Raw genomic sequence first — 21,876 nt, 5'->3', positions numbered from 1 at the left:
ACTGCAGAGGTATGATAGTCCTAGGAGAATAACATGTGTTACAGTGCAAATTTATTGACTAAGCCCAAGATGTGTAAGATTGCCATGTTCAGAGAAGTGGTACCAGCAATGTCCCTGTATCCAAAATGTCCTCAGTTCCTATTACTAGAGCTAAGGGAAGATTCTTTATAAAGTGTTTGAAATATTTTGAGATCTCTGAACCCCTTGGGAACACTAGGCATAATAATGGAACAGATTTAATGATCTCTATATCATGCATTGCTGTTGCCTAGAAACATTCCCCAAAGATTAGTAGATGCTGTTTTTGTCGATACTCTTACATTTCTGAGCTTTTTTACACTTGTCCATTTCATCAAAGAGAGGATATGTAAAATTTTTATCTGTGCAGACATTGTTTATTTTATGGGTGCTTTTCAGAGAATTGCTAAAGAATTCAGGGGACCCAGGGAGTCATTTCATGCATTTTCAGAGCATTTCTAAGAGGCTAAATACATTAGGTGGTAAGTACAGTATTGCTGTATCAATACCATAACTGAGGGAGTAGAATCAAAGAATCAGGGCAGAGGCTAACATTTGTACTGATAATCCTTTCAGTTCAGTCTAAGAGGTTCTCTTTTGCTTTTTCTTTTCTTTTCTTTCTTTATTTTTTTTAATGAGACCTGAAGCTACAAAGGCCATTTGTAATGAGACTTTTCTTTAGTTACAAAATCATAGTCTAAATTAGTTGAACCCCATAAGCCATAAATATAAAACTGGCTGACTCAATCTAATTTTAATATGGCCAGGCATTGTTATATGTTTGAAATACACACAAGTGATCAAGTTTTAGTTCTGTTTAAAACAAGTGATTGACAGGTATTAGTACATAGGTAGCCTAGTCTGAAAAGGCCAGTGACTCCCTTTCACTGGGTGATACACCCAATTGGCCCCAGGAAAGGAACTGGTATCTCCTAGAAGGAATAAGGGCACAAGCATGACTGGCAGCTCACCCCTTCTGAGATCCAGCACATTCTCCCATCCCAGGTAATAGAAAGACAGGCCCTGTTTTCTTGGGGAAACCCAGATAATAGGAGTAACTCATCAAAATGCACCATCCCCTGCCTGGATGGTGAAGCCCCCGCATTTCTTTTAGACTATACATTCTACCTTTTATTCTCTAGTGAGTCACAGGAGGGGAAAGCATGGCATTATAATGTGTCCTTGCCTTATCCTGTCTGTGAGTCTTCAGCCCTGGGTTAAGACTTGCTTATTTAAAAGAAGAAAACCCTATTTAAAGTTCCACCTCTGGAACTAGAAAGTTAATCCTTGATTAGATAAATAGCAAGCACTGAGTAACAATTAGAAACTAATCCCCAAATCCTACCAGATTATAAAGTCTTATGAATACACCATGTCTCTTGGGGTGTGTGGGAGGCACATGGAATGACAGACCTACTTACTTCCATTTGGCTTTTTGAGAAGGATCTAGAAAATTATAATGATTTTAAAGGTATTCATATTCTCTCTCTCTCTCTCTCTCTCTCTCTCTCTCTCTCTCTCTCTCTCTCTCTCTCTCTCTCTCCCCCCCCCCGTGTGTTACTCATTTTGTTTGATGTTTATGAGAAATCACAGGGAAGAGTCACTATTAATGAATATACATTGAGTGTCAAAGATGTGCTAAGGGAATTTTGAAGTACAGAAAGAAACATGATACTGTGAGCCAACAGATTAACACAGGCACATATTTTATTGTATGTATGTTATGATGTTTTATGCATTGAGCCTATGTTATAAATCAAGTAAATAAACAAATATACTTGGCACTAGCTCATGTGGATCTTTGGACTATTTAGACAATTACAAATGAGAATGATTTTTTTCCTTTTATATTTTATCAAACTTGTTAATTTTATGATGTGAAATGCTTGCTTTCCACCCAGTGTTTAGAGGTTAAAATTCTTTTAATGAATACAGAATAAATGAATTGTTAAAGTAGAAAAAAAATATGAACTTGAAATACAAAATACACTCTTTGCTCCCTACCCAATGTTATCCTGTGTTTATAACCAGTGAACACCCTGAAGTCACACTATGAGCATGCTAGATTGGAGGAACAGTTAAAACCTGAACAATGGAAAATTTTCCTACTGATTCCCAGAATAAAAATAACAGAAACCCTCTCTGATTTTTAAAAGTATGAGCTGAAGTACTGAAAAGACGAGAAACCACAATTGAAACTTCAGGAAGAGGAAAACATGAGACTGACAACCTCAAACCATAATCTTAAAAATGAGCCAAGCATATACATGATGAGACCTCTGAGTTCTGGCCTGCTCAACTTTCCCTCTCTCTTCTTCAGGTAATCATACCTTTTTATTTCTGTGAGGAACGACCCTCCCATAATCTCAGGAAACACCATGAGGGACACTCCTGCACCTGAAGCAGCTATTTCCAACTTTTACCATCAACATATTCCCTACCTGTGCTCACAGTGATTAGTGCAGGGGGAAGCACATGACCCACTCTGACTCTGATTATCAAGCCCAGAAGTTCTTGGTTGAGCTAAACAAGAATCCAGAAGGATACAAACCTGAAGTCGTTATGGACCATCATAAAAGGGGAACATCTGTGAGTGAAGCCATCAAAAGAGTAAGTGAAGAGTGAGACTGAGTACAGATGAATTTGAACTCCAGAATCCAGCTATGCCTCAAATCAAAATTTTGCATAGCTTTTAAAAAGTGTAATATAATCTATTTTAAATCTTTCTTTTAAATTAATATCAGCTTAGAGGTAGGTTTTCTGTCCTTTATAACCAAGATGATCCTGAGTAGTATACTTCAAAAGAATGAATGTGAACCATAGTGGGACTGCGAATGTAAAATCTGAGTCTATTGTTCTGGTAGGCGACACAGAAGAACTCCCATCTGTGCCCCAGATGAGCTGAGACCCTTTACTCATTGAGTCTATGTGCCAAACACAGAGTCAGTCAGAGGCACAAGGGCACTAAAAAAGACCTCAATGGTGATGTTGGGAACGTCTCCAGGCTGAGAGGATTTGACACAATTGAACTGAAGTATGAGATGACACAGGTAAACTCTAGTTTATCTGCTACCAACAGCAAATGAAGACAGGAGAAAACATAAAATGGAGACCAGCTGGTGAACATGGTTTGGATTTGCAAAGTATCAGCACAGTCTGCACTGGGGGAGCAGGATGCATTGTAGAGCTTCCACGTCTGCAGACCAAGCACAGATTTTCAGGAAGCTCCGTTAGGCAGATTTCCCTAGGTTGCCACCACCATCCCATCAAATTTCCTCTAACCCCTGTCTGATATGATTGACAGGTATTCAGAATTTTAGAGTAGCAGAGAGATGGACCTGTTTTCCTTTTTATCAATCAAATATTATTTTATAACAACGTGTTTGTGTGTGTGTGTGTGTGTGTGTGTGTGTGTGTGTGTGTGTAAGGATCCCTGGTACAAGACCTTGCACATTTTAAGCAAGTACTCTACCACTGAGTTGTATCTCCAGCCCTATAATAACATTTTAAGAAAGAATTACCTTATAAAATACAAGCAGAATTCTAGTTTTAAATACATATATGCATATGCAAAAGAACAAAGATCTTTTTAGGAAGAATTGGAGGCCAGGCTAAGTGCATCAAATAACATCCTATGTAAAGAAATCTAAAATCAATTCTTAAAAGTTAACAATCTACAAAGGAAAAAAATGGAAAGCAAAGTAAAAGACAGATAAAATATAAAAAGAAAAAATTTTAATAGAGGTGAAGGTGATTGAGAACGTGATCTAGAATAATGATAAAAGGAGGCTTGAAAGTCCAGACAGACTCAGGGGGTATCCCTGAATTCTACATTCCCTACAGTAATCATGGAAACTAGATCTTGTGAGGGTCCCTATTTTTATCACCACAACTAGACAAGGCAGAAACTGTAGCTGTAATAGAACAAGAAATAATTCTTATTCATCTTTTTTTGTTACACTTAGGGCCTTCCACAGTGACTACCACATATTTTTGAAATGATTGATTGATTGATTGATTAATTCCAACTGGAAATATAAGCAATGATGACATTTTAAACTAGCCCCAAATTTTACTGTTGAGAAATTAAGATCAATAAGGTGGTGTACTTAGTTCAAAGTCACATAGGTAGCTAGAGAACCATATGAAACCAAAGTCCAGTATTCCTGAGCCAAGGGGAATAAAATGTTTGCGTGCCTGGAAAAGAATGCAGATGATAGTGGCTCTCTTATTCAATTAGCTAACAGTTACCACATGGAAGAGGGCAATGTCTCAATAATTGTAGAGAACCAAATATTCCTTTTATCCAGCTTTGCCCAGAGACAGTCTAAACCAGAATAGCCAGTGAATTGACTGAACAGGGAAGAAGACAGGGCACTGGTGATAAAAAGAGACTTTCGTGCATTTATTGTCAGATTTATATTGGTCTCACTCTTCTGGCAGAAGCATCTAGAAATGTCAACCTGCCAGTCTATCAGTTGTGTTTGTTACTGCCATTAGCCTGTAGGTCCTAGGTTAGGGCCAGAGGAAACCAGAGAAAGACAGATGACAGTTCCGGAGAGAAGGAAATAGTCACATAAACAGGCTTAATTTCACACAGCTCCTTTGTCTGGAAATTGTCAGACCTGGGACTAAGCCTGCCTTCATCACTATCTGACTGTGCAGCCTCTGAAGACCTCAGTTTCCTCATCAGGGCTGAATGATTGCTAAGATGCCTCCTGGCTCTGACATTTCCAAATTCTGAGTCCTGTGGGGATGTGGCATAAAGACAATCAAATTCACTTGAGGTTAATCTAGAATTGTCCATCCTATCCTCTTCTCCTGCCTTTTGCTGAATAATGAATGTAAACCTGAAATTTGTTTTGCTTCCAGAATGCCTGGGATGCTAAAATTATTCATATTTTAATCGGCTTTTTAACAAGAATAGGTAAGAAAGAAAATTAGGACAATTAAGAAATAATGAAACCATTATAAAAACGGTAATGATTTAAAAGCAGGTAGGGGAATACTGTTATTAGAAATGTTGAATACCTGCAAATGAGCAGTCAGATGACAAGCACACCGTGGGAATAAGGGACTTCACTAATGCACAAACTGAACCGTTTATAATAATTTTCTCCCAAAACTGAGGATAATGCAAATGTCTTGATTATTACTGGAAATATATATTCTCTTGAAAATTGACCATTCTGCACCATGCTGGATATTATATCTCAAGATGTTATCAGCGCTTTACACAAATTTATTTTCTTTTTAAAGATAGTAACTTTTTGTGTTTTTCTTTTAAGTCAGAGAACTTTTCTGAAAATTACCAAAATCAGATGTGCTTTATTAAATTTTTTAAAAAAGAATATTATGTATGATGCTGACAGCTATCACAAACAAACCTAAATCCCAGGTTTTTGCTCATCTGGAGTCCAATGTGAATATTCTTTCCTGCTGTCCTGGAAACACCTCTTCCAAGCAGTGAGGTGGGGATCTGGGCCCCTTTCATCATGTGCATCTTCCATCTTCCAACATCTCAAAGATCTCACTTTCAGCCCAAAGACAGAGGTGGTGAGAGCTTGGACAATTGTACAGAGGTGTTTGTGACCAAGTCTGACAGTGGCCAATATAATTTCTGCTGAGGGTTCCATCTCATGGTGCCACCTCCATCCCAGAGGCACAGGAAGGACAGTTTGGCTGTGTGCTCAGGAAGGGGAGAGGGGCTCCCTTCAAGGATTCAGGTATGAGGAATTGCCTGCTACTCCTTCTGGCTGAACAAAAGGCGAACCTTGGACACGAAGAGTGAGTGATGGTTTTCTATAGATGTGAAGAAAATGTGTTTCTTCTTATGCCACCAAGTCCAGAATGTGCTGTTAAAAGGCAGGCAGGGAGATGTGTGCTTCCCTGTGAGATGTCCTCTGTGCCACACATCTCAGAGCCTCTGAGCCTGAGAGAGGATAAGTGGGTGAAGCCAGGCATCATCCCAAAGGCAGCCATGGTGCCTTCTGTAAGGACTGTCTGACGATGCTTTTTAGATAACCTGTAAGGATAAGATGAGGGTCGGGGAAAGAATCCTCAGCACATGGCTCACCAGTCCCTTTTCCAACTTCTTTCAGTTCTCTACCAGTCTCTCTCCTCATTCTCAGTTTCTCTGTTAATCTCTTTCCATCTATGTCTCTGTCTGGGAGGAAGGGAGGGGGCTGTGAGAACCCAGAAACACAGACTTGAAACAAGTGGAGCTGAGAGCAGCCCAATGCCACAAACCCTGGTAACGATAATGATGAAGAAAAGCTGCCGCCAGACGCATCTCGTGATGACGCCAATGATCTAATTCCCTTATTATCAAAAGAAGCAGGTAAAGGCAGCCTTGACAGAGGCTTTAAAAAATCAAAAGAGCACAGCATCGCTGGAACTGTGTTATCTGATTTATGCCTTTTCAAAAACCAGGCTTGTGTCATATGCTGATAATAGACTCTAGCCATCAAAACGTTATTTTATCTGGTATCTTGATTTTAAAGAATTGTGGAAACTAGCAAGTGGAACTGGGTCATTTATATAATGTTTGAAACTATGTTAGTCCCCATGGGAAAAAATGACAACACACACACACAACAAAAGTCAAAACCCAGACCAGATAATAATAGAGTGAATAATAGAGTGAAAAGCAACCATGGTGTTGTAGATGGCCAAGGGAGTAGAATATAATTTCCAAATGTTCTAAAAACACCCATTTTTCTTTCATAATTAATGCAACTATTAATGAGTGATAGATTGACATGTGATCTCCCACCAGATGAGACCATTTCCCACTAGTACTTGGGCACTGTTAGAATGCAAAGCCCTTACTGATGGCAGAAGGAAGTTTTTGCTAAAGAAGAAATATCAAGAAATAAATGGCCCTATCTATTAAGTTAAGGGGGTGGGGGGTATGAGGGTCTCCTTGAAGTAGACTCAGTACAAACTTTTTTAAAAAGTTTTTTTTTAAAAGTTTAAGTAATTGAACATAAAAACTCCCCCCAAAATGACCCAATCATTTTACATTTTATGCAATTTAGAGAAGGCATCTTTTTCCTTAAATGACTAGACATTAATCAAATGGACCTCCAGTCTTGAGAAGATAAATGCCAACCAAAGAAAAGGAAGCCTTCTGTATATTTACCTTTCTTTTTAAAGCACAGACATTCGAAATGAATGGGATTTTTGACCATTTATCATACGTAGAGCCCAATTGTCTGGCAGAAATTTTTATGTCAAACCACACCTGGCCATACATGTTTGTCTCTTGATTCACGAGCTCTAAATATCATATTGCAAGATTGTTGGGCTCAAGCCAAAAGTAATGTGTTTAACAACTCCCCCCTTGGAGTCTCAAATTAGCTGTAATACTTAAAAGGAAAAAAAAATCTGCCTTGAAAAACCAAAACTATGGATAATCTAAGACTTATTTATTTAGCGTTTTAAACATATTATTTAATGGGATTTTGGCAGTATATTGACCTTCCTAATGAGGTTTGACTAAAGCCAATATTAAAATTAATGTGCCCTCCCTGAGCAGCCAGTGACAGAGTATAAGAGGAGCTGGCTCAGAAGAGACTCCTGTGGCAGAGGAAACCAGACTGGCCTTTAAAATTGGCTATGGACAATCCATCTGCAGATGATCAGGACCTGACTCCATAACTGTTGCAGATTCTAGGAACCATCTTTACAGATCATGCACAGTGAACAATGATCAGTATTTGTTGATAGGAAATATTGATTACAATAGTTATAGTTTATGGAAACACAAGAAGAGAGTATAAAAGATCCTGAGAGTGGTTATTAGTGGGAAGGCCAGTACCACTTGCATCAGAACTACATGGTTGCTGGAAAGCACTACAGGGTGGAAATAATGCCCGGGACTGACCTGTCCTGCAGCATCTCTGCATTCTCTTCCACAGCCTGGCTGCTCTCCAGCCTCACATGCATGTCTAAAGTATTCACTTATTAACTGATCTCAAAGAATTCTCATGCCCAAGCATCAGAGAAACATGATGTATACAGTCCCTCATGACAGAACCAGTCCAGCTCAATGGTGACACAGATGTAGTCAATCATTTTTGCCTCTTCACTTCTTTTTTTTTAACCCTTTGTTCATTTCCTCTCTGCAAATCTCCAGGTTGAGTTAACCAGGCAGAACCAGAAGCAGGATGTCTCCTTCTAGTTGCTCCAAGGTAGATTTTAGAGCATGGTCTTCAGTGAGACCAAGCCCGCGTTTCCTGTACATATCCTTCCCTGGTCACTTCACAGCTGTGTGGCTTGGGTTGAGTTCTTTTACCTTTCTCAGATATAGTTCCTTAGCTGAGTAAAGTGAGACCACACATGGAAAGAAATGACATGAACAAAGCTCTTCACCCCAGCAGGCAATTCTTTGTAATAGAAAGGATGGGACAGGGCTTCTCCTCGTGGTTCAAAATCTGGAGATTTGAGGACTGTGTCATGCTCATTTGTTCAGTATAGTTGAACTGGATGTTTCACACATTCCAAAGGGAATTTGAGAGGTCAGATTATCCACTACATCCTTGGAGTCACCATATATACAATACGACTACCCTCCCTGGCACCCCAAACAGGGCAATTTCCATCTCAAATCGACTTTGGTGGAATCCCTTGGCAGTGTTCTCTGAGTTGATGATCATAGGTGCCCTCCTTGTATTTGAACTCCCAGACTGAGTGGCCAAGGCAAGCAGGACAGGGGAGCAATGAACAAGGGTGAGGACTGACTTCCTGGAGGACTGGCCTAACTTCCATATCACAATTAAGATTCCAAAATGGTTCTTTAAATATGCTCACGCACGGTGGCACTGCCCTTGAATGTGCTCCCCTGGCTCCCATCTGAGTCAGTGTAATGAGTCTGCATTTTATAAGAGCTGAGCCTGGTCCAAATGGAACCATGTATCTGTTAGAAAGATTAATGGACTGTATCATCCAGCAGTTGACTATAAACTTCTAATTGTGTGAATCTCAGTGTGGTGTCTGGAGCTAAGCCGGAGCCCACTTCCTCAGAAGCTAATATCCACAGATATTGTTCATTATTTTTCTAATACCAGCCTAGGTACATCAGTCCTGGGCAGATCCCTGAGGAAAACAACAACTTTTGTTGTAGGTATTTGAGAGAAGTCATTATCACTGTTGCCAATTAATTCATCAATCAGTATTTACCGAGCTGCCACCAAGAACAGGGAACAGCACTGTGCCCTGCTGAGCCAAGGAAGGTGGAGGAGCCTATGAAGACAGAGGCTATGCTTCCGAGGATCTGGAGAAGGAAGCAGCTGTAAATAGGAGCTAAGACATCTCCTCCCTGATAGGAATCTCACAACATCTCCTTCCTCTCTGAGCCTGAGAATCATGAAACAGGACGGCAGCCTGTCTGCCTACCTGAGGAACAATGGACACGTGTGTGAGCATGCTTTGGGAAACATTTAGCTGAACATAATGAAACACTTATCATAAACTAGACCTGAGCATAAATAAGGCCACTTGAGTTTACTTGTACCCATTCTCTTTCTTATAAATCCATGCCCCTCTTTCCACATTTCCCAGGCATTTCTAGTGGTTTCTCTGGGTAAGTAGTCCTTGCTCTTCAACTTTGAAATCATCAGCAAAGGCTGCTTTAAGCTGTGCTTGCTTTGGCCTTGACAGAACCACTTTCTATTAAAAGAACCATCAAGCATCGGCTGCTCATTGGGATCACAGGAAAGCTAGAGAGGACTAAATTTTCCTCTTATCCCTACCCACCTGCTCTCCCTACTCCTCCTTTCCTGATTCCCTTATAATTCCTCTTCATGGAAAACGTCTAACTGCTAGCCACATGATTCTTTTCCATGCTCCTGATCCCAGCGACCCCTGGGTCCTTCATCTCAGGCACCTAATTGTGTCAGTTGCTTTTAATCACATGGCAAAAATATCCCTCTCTTCTTCCATGTAGCTGCATTCAATGAACATCTCCCCTTACGTTCCAAACAGCCCTTTCTTTGTAGGAAACAAAGGTGAGAGGAATATTACTTATCTGTATTTCCATGGAACTCTGAATGGCATAGGACTTGTTGGCAAATGAGACTACAAGTCTCCAAAGTTAATCAAGTTGCTGAGGTTTTTTGGGATCTGGATGTTGGCAGAATTTCCCCACCCTCCCATGCCAACTCAGAGATTTAAATATCCAGGGATGGGGAAATATAGAACACACAACTGCAGACAGCAGCAGTAAGAAAGAACCAAGGCTCTGTCCTGTCTAACCAGCATGCCCTGCTCTGTGCTCCAAACTCCCTTTGACAAGATGGGGTATAATAGGTCCGCCTCAGTCCTGAAAAGTGCCATCTTGGGTTTTTTTCCCTCCCCAATTTAGGCCTTTGTCTGCCACCTCATTGATAACCACCTAATTTATAGATCAGAGAAAGGGCTGATTAGGAACAGAGTCATGTAGATTGAGATCTGCACTTTGCATGATGGCAAAACTAAAGCCTGTTGGTTGTGCTGCAGAATTTAGAAATAACATAACTGATTCCATAAACTGTCTTCAAGTTGTTACAATGAGGCCTATAAAAGGACAATCCCAAAGAAGCCTGAAACTAATGAGTAGGCACGAACTGCAGGACCCAGTTTTACTAGCAATATTTTTAAAGTTATTTACCAGAATATGAAAGGTTGTGTGTACTAGCCAAGACTCCTTTTTATATCACTGAAGGAATGATGGCCAAGTTTGGGTCTTAAGACCGATCGCCAAATGTTTTCTGTTGCTTCTCCCAAGGACAAGTGATGGTGTGTTTGTCTGGTCTAGCTGGAGTGACTCCATTGTGTGGTTGGGGAGTTTGGGGAGGTAAAATTAAACAGGAAGAAACAAGAAAATGGAAAGACTCATAATGCCAATGGTATCACACCTGTTGCAGATGTAATTTTCTCTAGTACCTGGATTGTCTGGACATCCGTGTATGTGAATAGGACTCCTGGATGCTCCAGGAATGAGAAGGAAATGGCAAATACTCAGGAGATCCAGGGAAAGAGTCTGTGGAAGCTGAAGGCGCTAGTGTTTTTCCTCTCATCCTTAAGAGTATAAATTGTGGAGCATATACACAAACAAAAAGCCCAATGAGACTATTTATGAGGAGAAGCAATAAAACCCACACAGATAATGTACGACAGAGAAGAGGAAATGAACTTTCCCAAGCAGAGTCTAATGCCCTCTTCATGGGTGCCATGCACAAGATTAACGACGCCACCCTCAGACTCCTCGGTGGCATTTCAGGACCTTGCATTACAGCTTCCTTTCATTTCATTGGGATGTAAATAATTGATAACTTGAAGGGACCCGAGAAAACCACTGCCACTGAATGCAGATATTTTTTATGACATCAATTACAGGGCTAGTGATTTGATGAGAAAAGGAAAATATTTCAAACCACAGTTTAATGAGCTCCACCAAGAACCCCTAGTGTTCCAAATGAAACGTGGGTCTCTGGGCCTTGATTGTTTTTTCTCTCTCTCTCCATTTTTCCTCCTCACAGGGAATATAAGTTACAGCTGAACAGAAGAGATGGCTAATTATTTTCATGTTCATGTCTGTCCTTTGTACTAGTGGATTGCAGACCTTCTTATTCTAATAGAGAAAGAAAGCCTCTGGAGAGCTGAGGCTTTGAGGGTAGATCCCTTGGGTGTGCCACATGTTGTATGACAGAAGGTGTGTGGAGTTAGGTTTGGCTATGATCGTAGTTGAGCTTGTCACTTATGACATTACAACACCAGGGCATGTTACAGTGCTGTGGTGAGCAACACCATTAAGGCTGTTGAAAGGAAGTCAGAGTTCAAGTATTTGTGCATGAGGCACTTTATGTGGTGACGACTTCTAAATTTATAGTTGTCTGGACAGGAGTAGAGATGTTGATTTGGTCTGAGAACTGGTCTGTTCGCGACTATGTCTGGTTGAACGTGAAGTCCATATCATTTTTCTTTTTTTGTGGAAAATTCTTGCAAGGCTGCCACTGCTTCATGAGAAAGGTCCAGAACGGTGGCTGGAAGATTGTCTGAAAGTCCAGATGACACAGTGGAGTGAAGCTGTGCCGAATACTCAGTGTGTGTGGATCCTGCAGGATGTGTGCTTTGGGGTGATGTTGGGAGAAGGCAGAGAAGAGCTGGAAATGTGTCAGAATGAAGAAATTGGGGAGGGGGTACACAACTCCAAGAATAATCAAACCCTATTATTCTATGAGTTGTTACATACATTTCAATCTATCACAAATTGGAAAACATATCTGGAAATATCATTACAGGATACAGGAAAAATGTCTCTGTACTACCTTATAATAAAGGTTTTGTTATGGCTGTTGGATTGTGTGTGTGTGTGTGTGTGTGTGTGTGTGTGTGTGTGTGTGTGTTTTTCTTTGAAGAGGCCTAAACAACTGAAGGGACAACTTGGTCACTTAGTTTAGAACTCCAGAGAAGTGCCAAACTGCTTGTTCTCGAAATGAAAAAGATACAGACTAGCTTTTAGACCAGAATATGGAAGGCTTTGCCCTTTAAAGTAATGTAATGCTAAGCTTCACGTCTTTTAAAGAGCTGTTGACTACTTGGCACAGAAGCAGGAAGGAAGGGGGCAAATGGTTCAGGGAGAAGAATTCTTTTTCTTCCTTCCAGTTTTTGGATGCAAATACACCCTTGTTTTTGCAGTTTCATTTCCTTGCCATTCTTCTTATTTTTCCCATTATTCCACATCATCTGATGATGTCAGAGGATGTAAGATCTTAGAAAATTGTCAGCAGCAAAGTACTGCTTGTAGCCTTCTTTTCTGATGACATCAAGAAAAATCCACCTGTGTTCATAAATCTTCCAACCCAAAATCCGTCTCACTCCAGAGGAAATTTGTTGAGACATTCTTAAAATGCATCCTATTTACCTATCCTAAGGGAAACATTATTCAAAAGTTGGAAGTGGTTTGTGGAGGATTTGAGTCTTTTTCAGTTTGAGGCCGAAAGTATAGTTCACAATGAAAACCTATCAATGGAGCAGGTATTTTATCACATCTGTGTTAATTTGGAGCTGCTGATTTATCATTAATAAAGCATTTGGCTAGAAAACGACGTCCATATTTGATGGTCTGGTAACTTCTTTCTCCCATTTTATGCCACAGTAACTGCCTGGTCTTATTGTTGCCCATTATAAATGCGTAAAGTTTTATGGACTAAGTAATGTCAAATGAGGCGGTGTCAATCAGATCTGGAGACAAGTTGGGAGCGTTTAGGTGGAAAAGGAAGCTGTGTGGTCTATGCCAGCCATCCTTGTCATTTTACTGGTATTGATCCCTTTTATGCACTGAAGCATCCTGAACTATGATGCTTTATTTGAATTTAAATATCAATTGAGAGCTCCTGTCTCAAAGGGTGCTCTAAGTCATAGGCATTTTTGGCTCTGATCATTTCTGCTTCTCTGGAGTGGGTATTTTATTAGAATTGCTCATAAAAGACTGCATGGCAGTTAACTATGCAGTGGAGAGGCTACGTGGTACTCTATAAGTGTCTGGGGTGCTAGGAAGCAAGGAGCAACTTAGAGTAACAAAAAATATTCACAAAATCACAGTCCTGAAAGGAAACTCTAGAGGTCATTCAGCCCAATCTGCTGTCTCTGGGTTGACTTGAACTTAGAATTATCCCTAAAATCTTCAGTAAAGGGGATTCCACAGACTTTCTTAAAGTTCACTATCAGACAAGCCTAACCCTTAGAGGAACTCCCTCCCACCTTCCCAAGCCCTGCGGTTCACTCAACCATCCCCTTTCTCCTGAATGAAGAGCCAAAGAAATCACACATGTTCTACCATAGGAGTAAAAAGAGTATAATGTGTTGGTCACATTTTTTGAAAATTAGGGGTCCACCAATTTTTAATTAGGCACAATGAATTGCATTCCAGGTGTTATTTATATAGCCTCTATATTTTGCATATGTGCCAAACTATTTTTTTGTGAGTGGAAGATGCCTGAAAACCATGCTAGAACCTTCTTTTTAGAATCAGGCTAGCTGGATTGGGTTCTAGGTGTTCTCTCTTCTAAAGAGGTGTCAGTCACCAGTATTGCAAAACATATGTTATGTTCCTATAATATTTAATGTTCAAATATAGGAAAGAAGGAAGAAAATAACAAAAGAAGGAAGGGAGGGAAGGTGGGAAGGAATAAGGCTTAGAAAAGGTGAGGAAATAACATATTTGTCCTATGAATTTAAGTCTGTGTAGGACCCACGCCTGAGATTTTTTGAGTATGCTGGAAGTCATCCCATTTCTTATTTTCCATCACTGAGCCAAGGCAGGGAAAGGAGAAAGGGCAAACATTTGGTGGACCATGGGTTGTACATCTCTGCAGGGTTCTCTGCAAATGAGAGGGAACCCTGAGTTGTTAAGGTTACCCTCTGTTGATGGATCTGGATTCTGAGAAGGCATATAAGGAGCATGGGGGTGGGCAGTGGAAGAACAGAACATGATCTTGTTCATCTAAGATGATTCCTTTCTTGCACACCCTTCTTCTAATGTCTTGTGAAAAATCTATTAATTCTTCCCTTAAAATTTTTGTTATGGTTAGGGTCTGGAACATCACCCAAAGACTCATGTGTTTAAGGCTTGGTCCCCAATGTAGCAGTGTTCAGAGGTAGGGCTTTTGGAAAGTGATTGGATCATGAGAGCTCTGATCTCATTGGTGGATAATCCACTGATGGGTTCATAATTTAGGAGGTAAGACCTTGTTGAAAGAAGTAGGCCACTAAGGGTGTGCTCTAGAAAGATATGTCTTGGCCTTAGTCCCTTCTTTTCTCCTGCTCCTACCCCCCCCCACCTCCCCCGACTTTGTGTCCACCATGAGGAGAGTAGGTGAGCAACTTTACTCTGCCACATCCTCTCCTCCATGACATTTTGCCTCACCACAGACCCAGAATCAACAGAGCCACATGACCATGGACTCAAATCTCAGAAACTGTGAATCAAAATAAATCTCTCCTCCTCTAATTCGATATTTTTTTTTCAGGTATTTTGTCAGTGACCAAAAACTGATACAATGTTGAAAGAACAAGAGACTCAAGACTAAAACAAGTTTAAAGTGTGAATTTTCTCTTTTCTTTATGAAAATGCGTAGATGGCAGAAGTGAAATAGTTTAATTATATCTGGAATCCCCACTGATGTTATTTTATGAAAACGCAGCAATTTATTGGGTTTTATAAAGAGTTAAACATTGAGTCTTTAATAAAGTAAATATAACTTTTTATTTCAATCAAAATGACTGTCTCGCTGTACCATGTGTTTTACACAACTAAGGCATCTGTTCTTCACCAAAAGGGTGAGGCAGTGGTTCTCAAGGCGTGTTGCCTGGACCATGGTATCACGTGGGAACTTGTTAAAAATGCAAATTTCCAGGCTCCATCCTGGACCCACTCTGGATGAAACCAGCCGTTCAGGTTTCAAGAAACCCTCCCTTGGCAGATAGTTTTGATGCACTCAGAATCACTGGATTAAGGAATATTTCCATGTTATAGATAAGAAATCTGAGGCACATCTAGTTTAAGCAATTTTCCCAGCACTTTACAGTTGGAAATTGGTGGAAGTTGCATGGCTCTAAAGCCCTGGCTCATAATCACTAGGCTTGCTGCATGATAGACCTTAGTTTTCTTGGGAACCCAGGGTCAAGAATATAGATAAATAGGAAATACATTATGGAGGAAGAATTTCGATTTTTAAAAATTAACAACATATGGTTTAACATATGTTTTGCTTGGCTGAATTTCTGTCTATAAAACACTTGAACTAAAAAACTTATGACCCAAAATGTTAAACTCAAGTGCCAAGTGAGTAATGGAAAAGAATGACTAGCATCAGAAGTTCCAGAGAGCAGAGGGCTCCTGTCCCATGCAAGGGGACAGCCATTTGATTCTGTGCCAGCACTAGAACAGCACTGGAACAGCACTAGATTGAAAGGATCTCTCAAGAGAAGCCAGGATCCAAATTTGTGAATGAAATATTACAATTTTAAAACATTAGCTATTAATTCACAATTTTTTTGAAACTACACAGATCAAAACCAAAACCAAACAAAATCACACAGATTTCACTTAACAGAGTGCCATTTTGCAACTTCTGGCTGAGAAATCCTCATAGCATTTAATGAGCCCAGATGAAAAGACCAAAAGGATATAAGGTCTATGGAAAACAAGTGTGAGGAAAGGCGTGAGAAATTGAATTTATAGAACCAGACTAAGTGATCACTTTATCAAATGTGTGCCTAAAACTGATGGCTTTTTATGAATTCATAGTTCGGGGTAGTGTTTCATAATATCTCCACACTCGTACAATCATCATTGGGATCGTGTACTGCAGACCCTGGTTTCACGAGCAACTGTTAGAGTAAGTGTTGGAAAATTACCTTTTGTGGTGCATGTCAAGTGTTTATGTGGGCACCATTTTAAATTTTCATTGAGAGAGCCACTCTGTGGACTAAAAAACATTCAGAGGAAGCAGGTTTGGAAAGGTTACTGCAAAATCCATCTCAACTGCAAACAGAAGTGATTTTAATGCCTGTTATTTTGGAAGCAGTTCAAAGTTGTTTTTTCCATTGTAAATAGCATTAAAGTGCTCTGTGGAGGCAAGTATTACTTTTTTCTTGGCCCACTGCACTTCAGTAATGGTTCTTATACACTGAAGGCACAACAATAAGACTCAGGAAGTTATGTACAATATATCGGGTACAGCAGGGGAGAAATGGGAGGGGAGAGGGGGTCATATGGTAAGTATATAGGAGAGAAATTTAGGGGTGGAGATTGTGCATGAGAAAACCAGCCAAGACAGGGAACATCTGGAAAACCTGCTCTGTATTATGTGGTCATTCCACAAACTTTTCCAAGGAATCACATAAGGAGAATATTACATTTTAATTAGAGCTGGGATTGCTCCAGAGAAAAGAGGAAAAAAGAAGGTTGCTTGGTGAACAAGCTGCTTTTTAGCTTGGCTGGGTCCATGAATTGCAGTTAACCACTTAGCTGCCTCTGGATGGGCGCTGCATGCTGCAATTGCTGGTTATTTAATGCACCAGCACACTGGGCTCTGGCCAGGGAATGAAGAGCAGAAGAAATGAGTATCAATCAGAAAAGAGAGGTTAAATCTGGGACAGTTTTTGTGTGGAAGGTACCAGGAAACCAAGATGATATCTTTTCTTGATATGTGACAAGATTATCAGTTATTCTGTAACAGTAAAAAGGGAACAAAAGACGAGAATAAGTATAAAAATATAATAAAGATAAGTAATTTCTTTAAGGTATATTATACTATTTCATTTTCTCATAAAATATGATGCCAAGAAATAAAACAGCTCATATGTCTTGAACCCTCCTTAATAGAAATTAAATGCATTTTTAAAAAGTTAATAATTTGTTATTTAAATTTTTAATTAAGCATCTAGCAAATTAAATAAGTTTAATAAATCTAATACTAATAAAAAGGAACTAAAATATGAAAGGAATGTTTCTTAGAATTTTCATAGTTTTTCATTTTTAGTTTTGTTGTTGTTTGCTAATTCATCATTGCACATTCATAGAACTCCAATTAAGCATTGGGTACTACCCTAGAGACTATGGGGGTTTAAAGACACACAAGACCCAGTCACTGTTTTCAAAGGACTAACAACCAAGTAAGAGAGACAAGATACAGTACCTTGAAATGTCTATAATACTAAAGACAGTGACATATATGATTAATTGCCAAGCTAATGGTTGAAAGAGGAACACCTTTGGCTCTGGTGGTAGAGAAAGCAGGGGTGGCTTCATGGCGGAGGCAGAGTTTGTGCTGCACGTTGAAGGTAACGTAGAATCTGAATGAATGGGGAGGAGGAGGAAAAGGAGAATAAGAATAACAGTGGACTTTGCTCTAGTCAAGAACTCTGGGAGCCTTTTTGAACATTCAGAGGACAAACCAACATGACTGAGCGGAAACTTCTGGAGACTACACAGGGAGAATGACATGTGAAAGGAGCTAGTGGCCAGATGGTATAGAATATTGACAAGTATGGAGGATCTTGCTTGAGGAAGGACCCCTGGTATACAGAAGAAAAGCTTACAGAAAAAGAGTCCCAATTAGTAATCAAATATTTCAAAAGGACACACACCAAACATATACCAGGAGATGTGAAGGTAATATCCTCCCAAATATGCAAGGAATGTTTTTTTTTTTTCCTCAAGTTGAATTTCTGTGGCTTATGACAGTTGGGACATGAGGTCCATTATGGTTTCTAGATTTCCCTTCTCTTAGACCCCCTGACCCAAAATTGTTCTGCCATGTGAAAGAGTCTAAATTCCTGACCCTTTGCATTATTGACCTCATGCCAATGAAATGTCAACTCCTTCTTTTTCCTCTTGCTGTGCATCTCTTCCAGGCCACACCTGCACTTGAATTTGAGCTATAGCCTTTTCAAAAGTTGGGGAAATCTTGCAAAGAAGGAACACGATATCTCATTCTTGGATTCTCAGTCCCTCTACACTCTTCCAGCTGCTGCTTGATTTTATTTAATAAGAAAGCTCAAAATGTTTCCCAGTTCAGAACATAACCCTGCATGCTGTTCCCTCTAGCCTAACCAGAAATCCCATTCTCCTCCTCCTCTAACTCGATAAAGCAAACCTAATTGGAGAATAATTATAAAATACACTGATGTGCAATTTGTTTCACTAACTCAATAATTAATTAATATGCTACTTATGGTTCAGAAAAGCTCTTAAGACACAGCACAAATTCCACTGGATGAAAGAGAATACCAAAGACATAAACCAGGGCCAGCATCTTCACATAAAACAGGCCAGGAGGAAAAGATAAGAGGGAGAAAAAGACAAGATCTCCTTGGCCTTTTGGAATCTATAGTGGGATGTATTTCACCCCCACTTGAATGTTCTCCTCTTGCCCGTTTTTTTATAAGCAAGGTAGATCGTGTGTTTTGCAGATGAATTGTCAGCAACTCATGCAACTCCAGCTGGCAAGTGGAGATTCTCATGTTTAAACTCTTCAACCCACCAGATGCTTTCAGGTGAGAGAATTAGCCCTAATCAATGGAACTCATCTCCTCTCTACAGGTTCCAATACACACATTGTGCATGTCAGGATAAAACACAAATTCCAGTTCCTTTTGCCTATGTACAACTAAATCCTGAAGCAGGAAATGCCTCGAATTTTCCTGTTCATTGTTTAAAACATGCAGTGCACATTGATTGCTCTGGCCATTTCATTTTAAAGTGACTATTAACCCATCTTCTGTCAGCCTTTGGAGAGGTGAGAGTTAAAGTTAAAGCAATTTCTTTGTAATTAATTATATGATCAGTTATTAATTAATCACCGAGTCAGTCAAATTTTTAAAAATATTTTTTTCTATCTGGACAATTTAACTTGTTCCTCATAGCTGGGCACAAGATTCTGGGTGACACCAGGCAATGACCCACTACTGTCCTTCATAAACCAAAGGAAGTTCTTTTTTTATTTGGATCATTTCAGTTCTGTCTTATAAGAATGACTTTCATCTCTAGAGGTCTGGTGAACTCTCTTTTACAGTACCTTCTTAGGGAAAGAAGCAGTGTTACCATCTGATGGCAGAGAGACCTCAGATGATTAGAATAGTTGATGTCTCTGTGCGCCCTTCCCCACGAGGCTCCTGGTGGCCTTTCTTTCAATTGCTTCTTTTCCTTGGCAAAGCATGCTTCAAGTGTTTCCCCTGCTCAGGCGGGGTGTGCCCATGTCAGAAGCCTGTTTTCCTGGAGATCTTGTGTTTGTTCAGCAAAACAGCTCACAGTGGCAGGCTAGTGCAGTACATGAGGAATGGGGATTCAGAATCTACAAGTCCAGCTGATTTCCAGGCTCAGGACTGTCCAGAGGAAATAGTAAATGCATAGCAGTGTAGCTCATTGCTGGAGTCCACTTGTGAACACTGCTTTTTATTTTTATCGCTCTTAACATGAAGTTGAAACTGAGATTTGCCTCATTTTAAAAAAACACAGCTGATGGATTCCCTACCTACTATCTGCAACAGAGGATGTACTTACTATGCTAAGTTTGTGGTTTTAATCGACATTTCTTTCACACAGGGATGTTCTGTGGAGATGTGAGAAGCTTTCTATTCATACATGCATAATTAACTATTCAAATTTCTTCAGTGTGTCCCTTAGTTCTCCATATTCTGCTTTAGAATTTGCCTAAACTTGACAAAAAGAACAATATTTGTGCAAGCTTACTTTTTAGGAACATGGACTTATTTCTTTTTTTTTTCAAATTTCTTTTGCATCTGTGGGACAAAGGGAATTAGTCAGGCCAAATGCTCCAAATTCATCCCGTGTCAATTCATAAAAGGAATTCCGATTCGAAAATTCCATTTTATTATGTGAAGCCATATTGGACCAAGATAAGACAAACTTGCTTAAATGAATTACTATTTCAGACTTGAAGGAATTTCCAAACTACAGAAAACCAAAAGGAAAAACTCCCTTCCCCTCTAACTCTTTAGGTTATGAACTTTACATCATCAGTCATATGTCATATTTCAGAATTTAACTGGAGTTGAGAAGGAAATATTTCTACCTGTTTTTCTCATTTTATAGAAAACTCATGATGGCACAACATGTGTATGGGTGTTTTTAATAAAGATGATTATAGTGATAAGGCAAACAGATGCATTCAACACCAGAAAGCCTTGAACAACCTGATAAAGTAGATTACAAATCTCCTACGGGTCATTTTCATAGAATGGAGACTAAACTATGAAATGAGCAAAGTTTGCTCAAGAAATGTTTGGTGATGGTGATGATAAAGGTCACATAGTGCAGTGTTCCTCACTCTTCTTTGTAACATAGAATCAGCTACTGGGATTCTTGTGTTCATCTAGGAAATGCAGACTCAGCCCTTGTGGGACAGTACCCAGCAAGCTACAGTTTGACCAACACCCCAAGGGATTTGGATATACATGGTTTCAGTCCACGCTTTGAACAATATTGTCATAAGTCATGAATTGTGAAGGAGCATAATTTATTTCCAGCAAGTTAAGAAGCACTTCACAAACAACAGGGTGATAGATGCTCTCTGAAGAGTAGAAGGAAGATGGTTCACTTCTTCTCTCACTCTTCCCTTCCTTCATTCTCAGAAATCCCGCTGGCATCTTTTACCAAGCACTTGTAGAAGGCCTGTTGTCAGATGCAGGATCATCAGGTACAGGAGAGTCTTCTTTTTCTCCTCGAATTTTCCTTTCTTTGAGTCCATTGTCATCATTCTGCAAGAACAACATCCTTGTTTCTAGAAAGTCCCATACAAACACTCACTTTCTGTTCCCCGTTTTATCTTTTTGAATACCCTTTGACTCTAGAGATTTAGGTGACTGGCTTTGAGCTTGAGACCACAATCACTCAACTTCAGGTTGACTCTTTTTTGATGGCAGATGTAGCATACTGCAGCCAGTTTAATACCAATTCAGGCAAAGTGGGGAAATTCTATACTGGAGAAGTGGATACTATTTTTCTTAACCTATTGTTAGTTTTCTACTGGAGGATAAGTTAGTGATGTCAGATAACTCACTTTCAAAACATATTGCTTTTTTTTCCCCTCAAGCTAAAGGCCAATTAAATTTAGCATTTAAAATAACATCCCAAATTCCTTAGATTAATATGAAAACAAATCATATTTTACACTTCATGTGTACTACCTGGTATAGGGCTGAGATAGATATGAGTCTCTTAAAATCTTTAACACAGGATTTTATTAATGGAAAATGGTGGAAAACACATTGTCAGCAGTACTGTGGGAGTAGGGAGCATCTTGTTCCACTTCTCAAAGTCCTGACTTGCTGCAGTGCCTTGAGGGA

The 21,876-nt window shown here is 39.7% G+C and overlaps 1 long non-coding RNA gene across 1 annotated transcript in view; it reads right to left on the bottom strand.

Annotated features, from left to right (window-relative positions):
* Positions 1–21,030: 21,030 nt before the first annotated feature.
* The window catches only part of LOC144365330 (uncharacterized), an 80,514-nt gene continuing 79,668 nt past the window's right edge, over positions 21,031–21,876 (bottom strand). The window contains exon 3 of the long non-coding RNA XR_013423639.1: positions 21,031–21,288. This is a non-coding gene — a long non-coding RNA (uncharacterized LOC144365330). The remainder of the gene's footprint in view (positions 21,289–21,876) is intronic.

The sequence above is a fragment of the Ictidomys tridecemlineatus genome, chromosome 7, assembly GCF_052094955.1.
Source record: "Ictidomys tridecemlineatus isolate mIctTri1 chromosome 7, mIctTri1.hap1, whole genome shotgun sequence".
Classification (NCBI taxonomy): Eukaryota; Metazoa; Chordata; class Mammalia; order Rodentia; family Sciuridae; genus Ictidomys; species Ictidomys tridecemlineatus.
The sequence above is the reverse complement of the archived record's forward strand: the minus strand, read 5'-3'. Positions and strand labels throughout refer to the sequence as shown.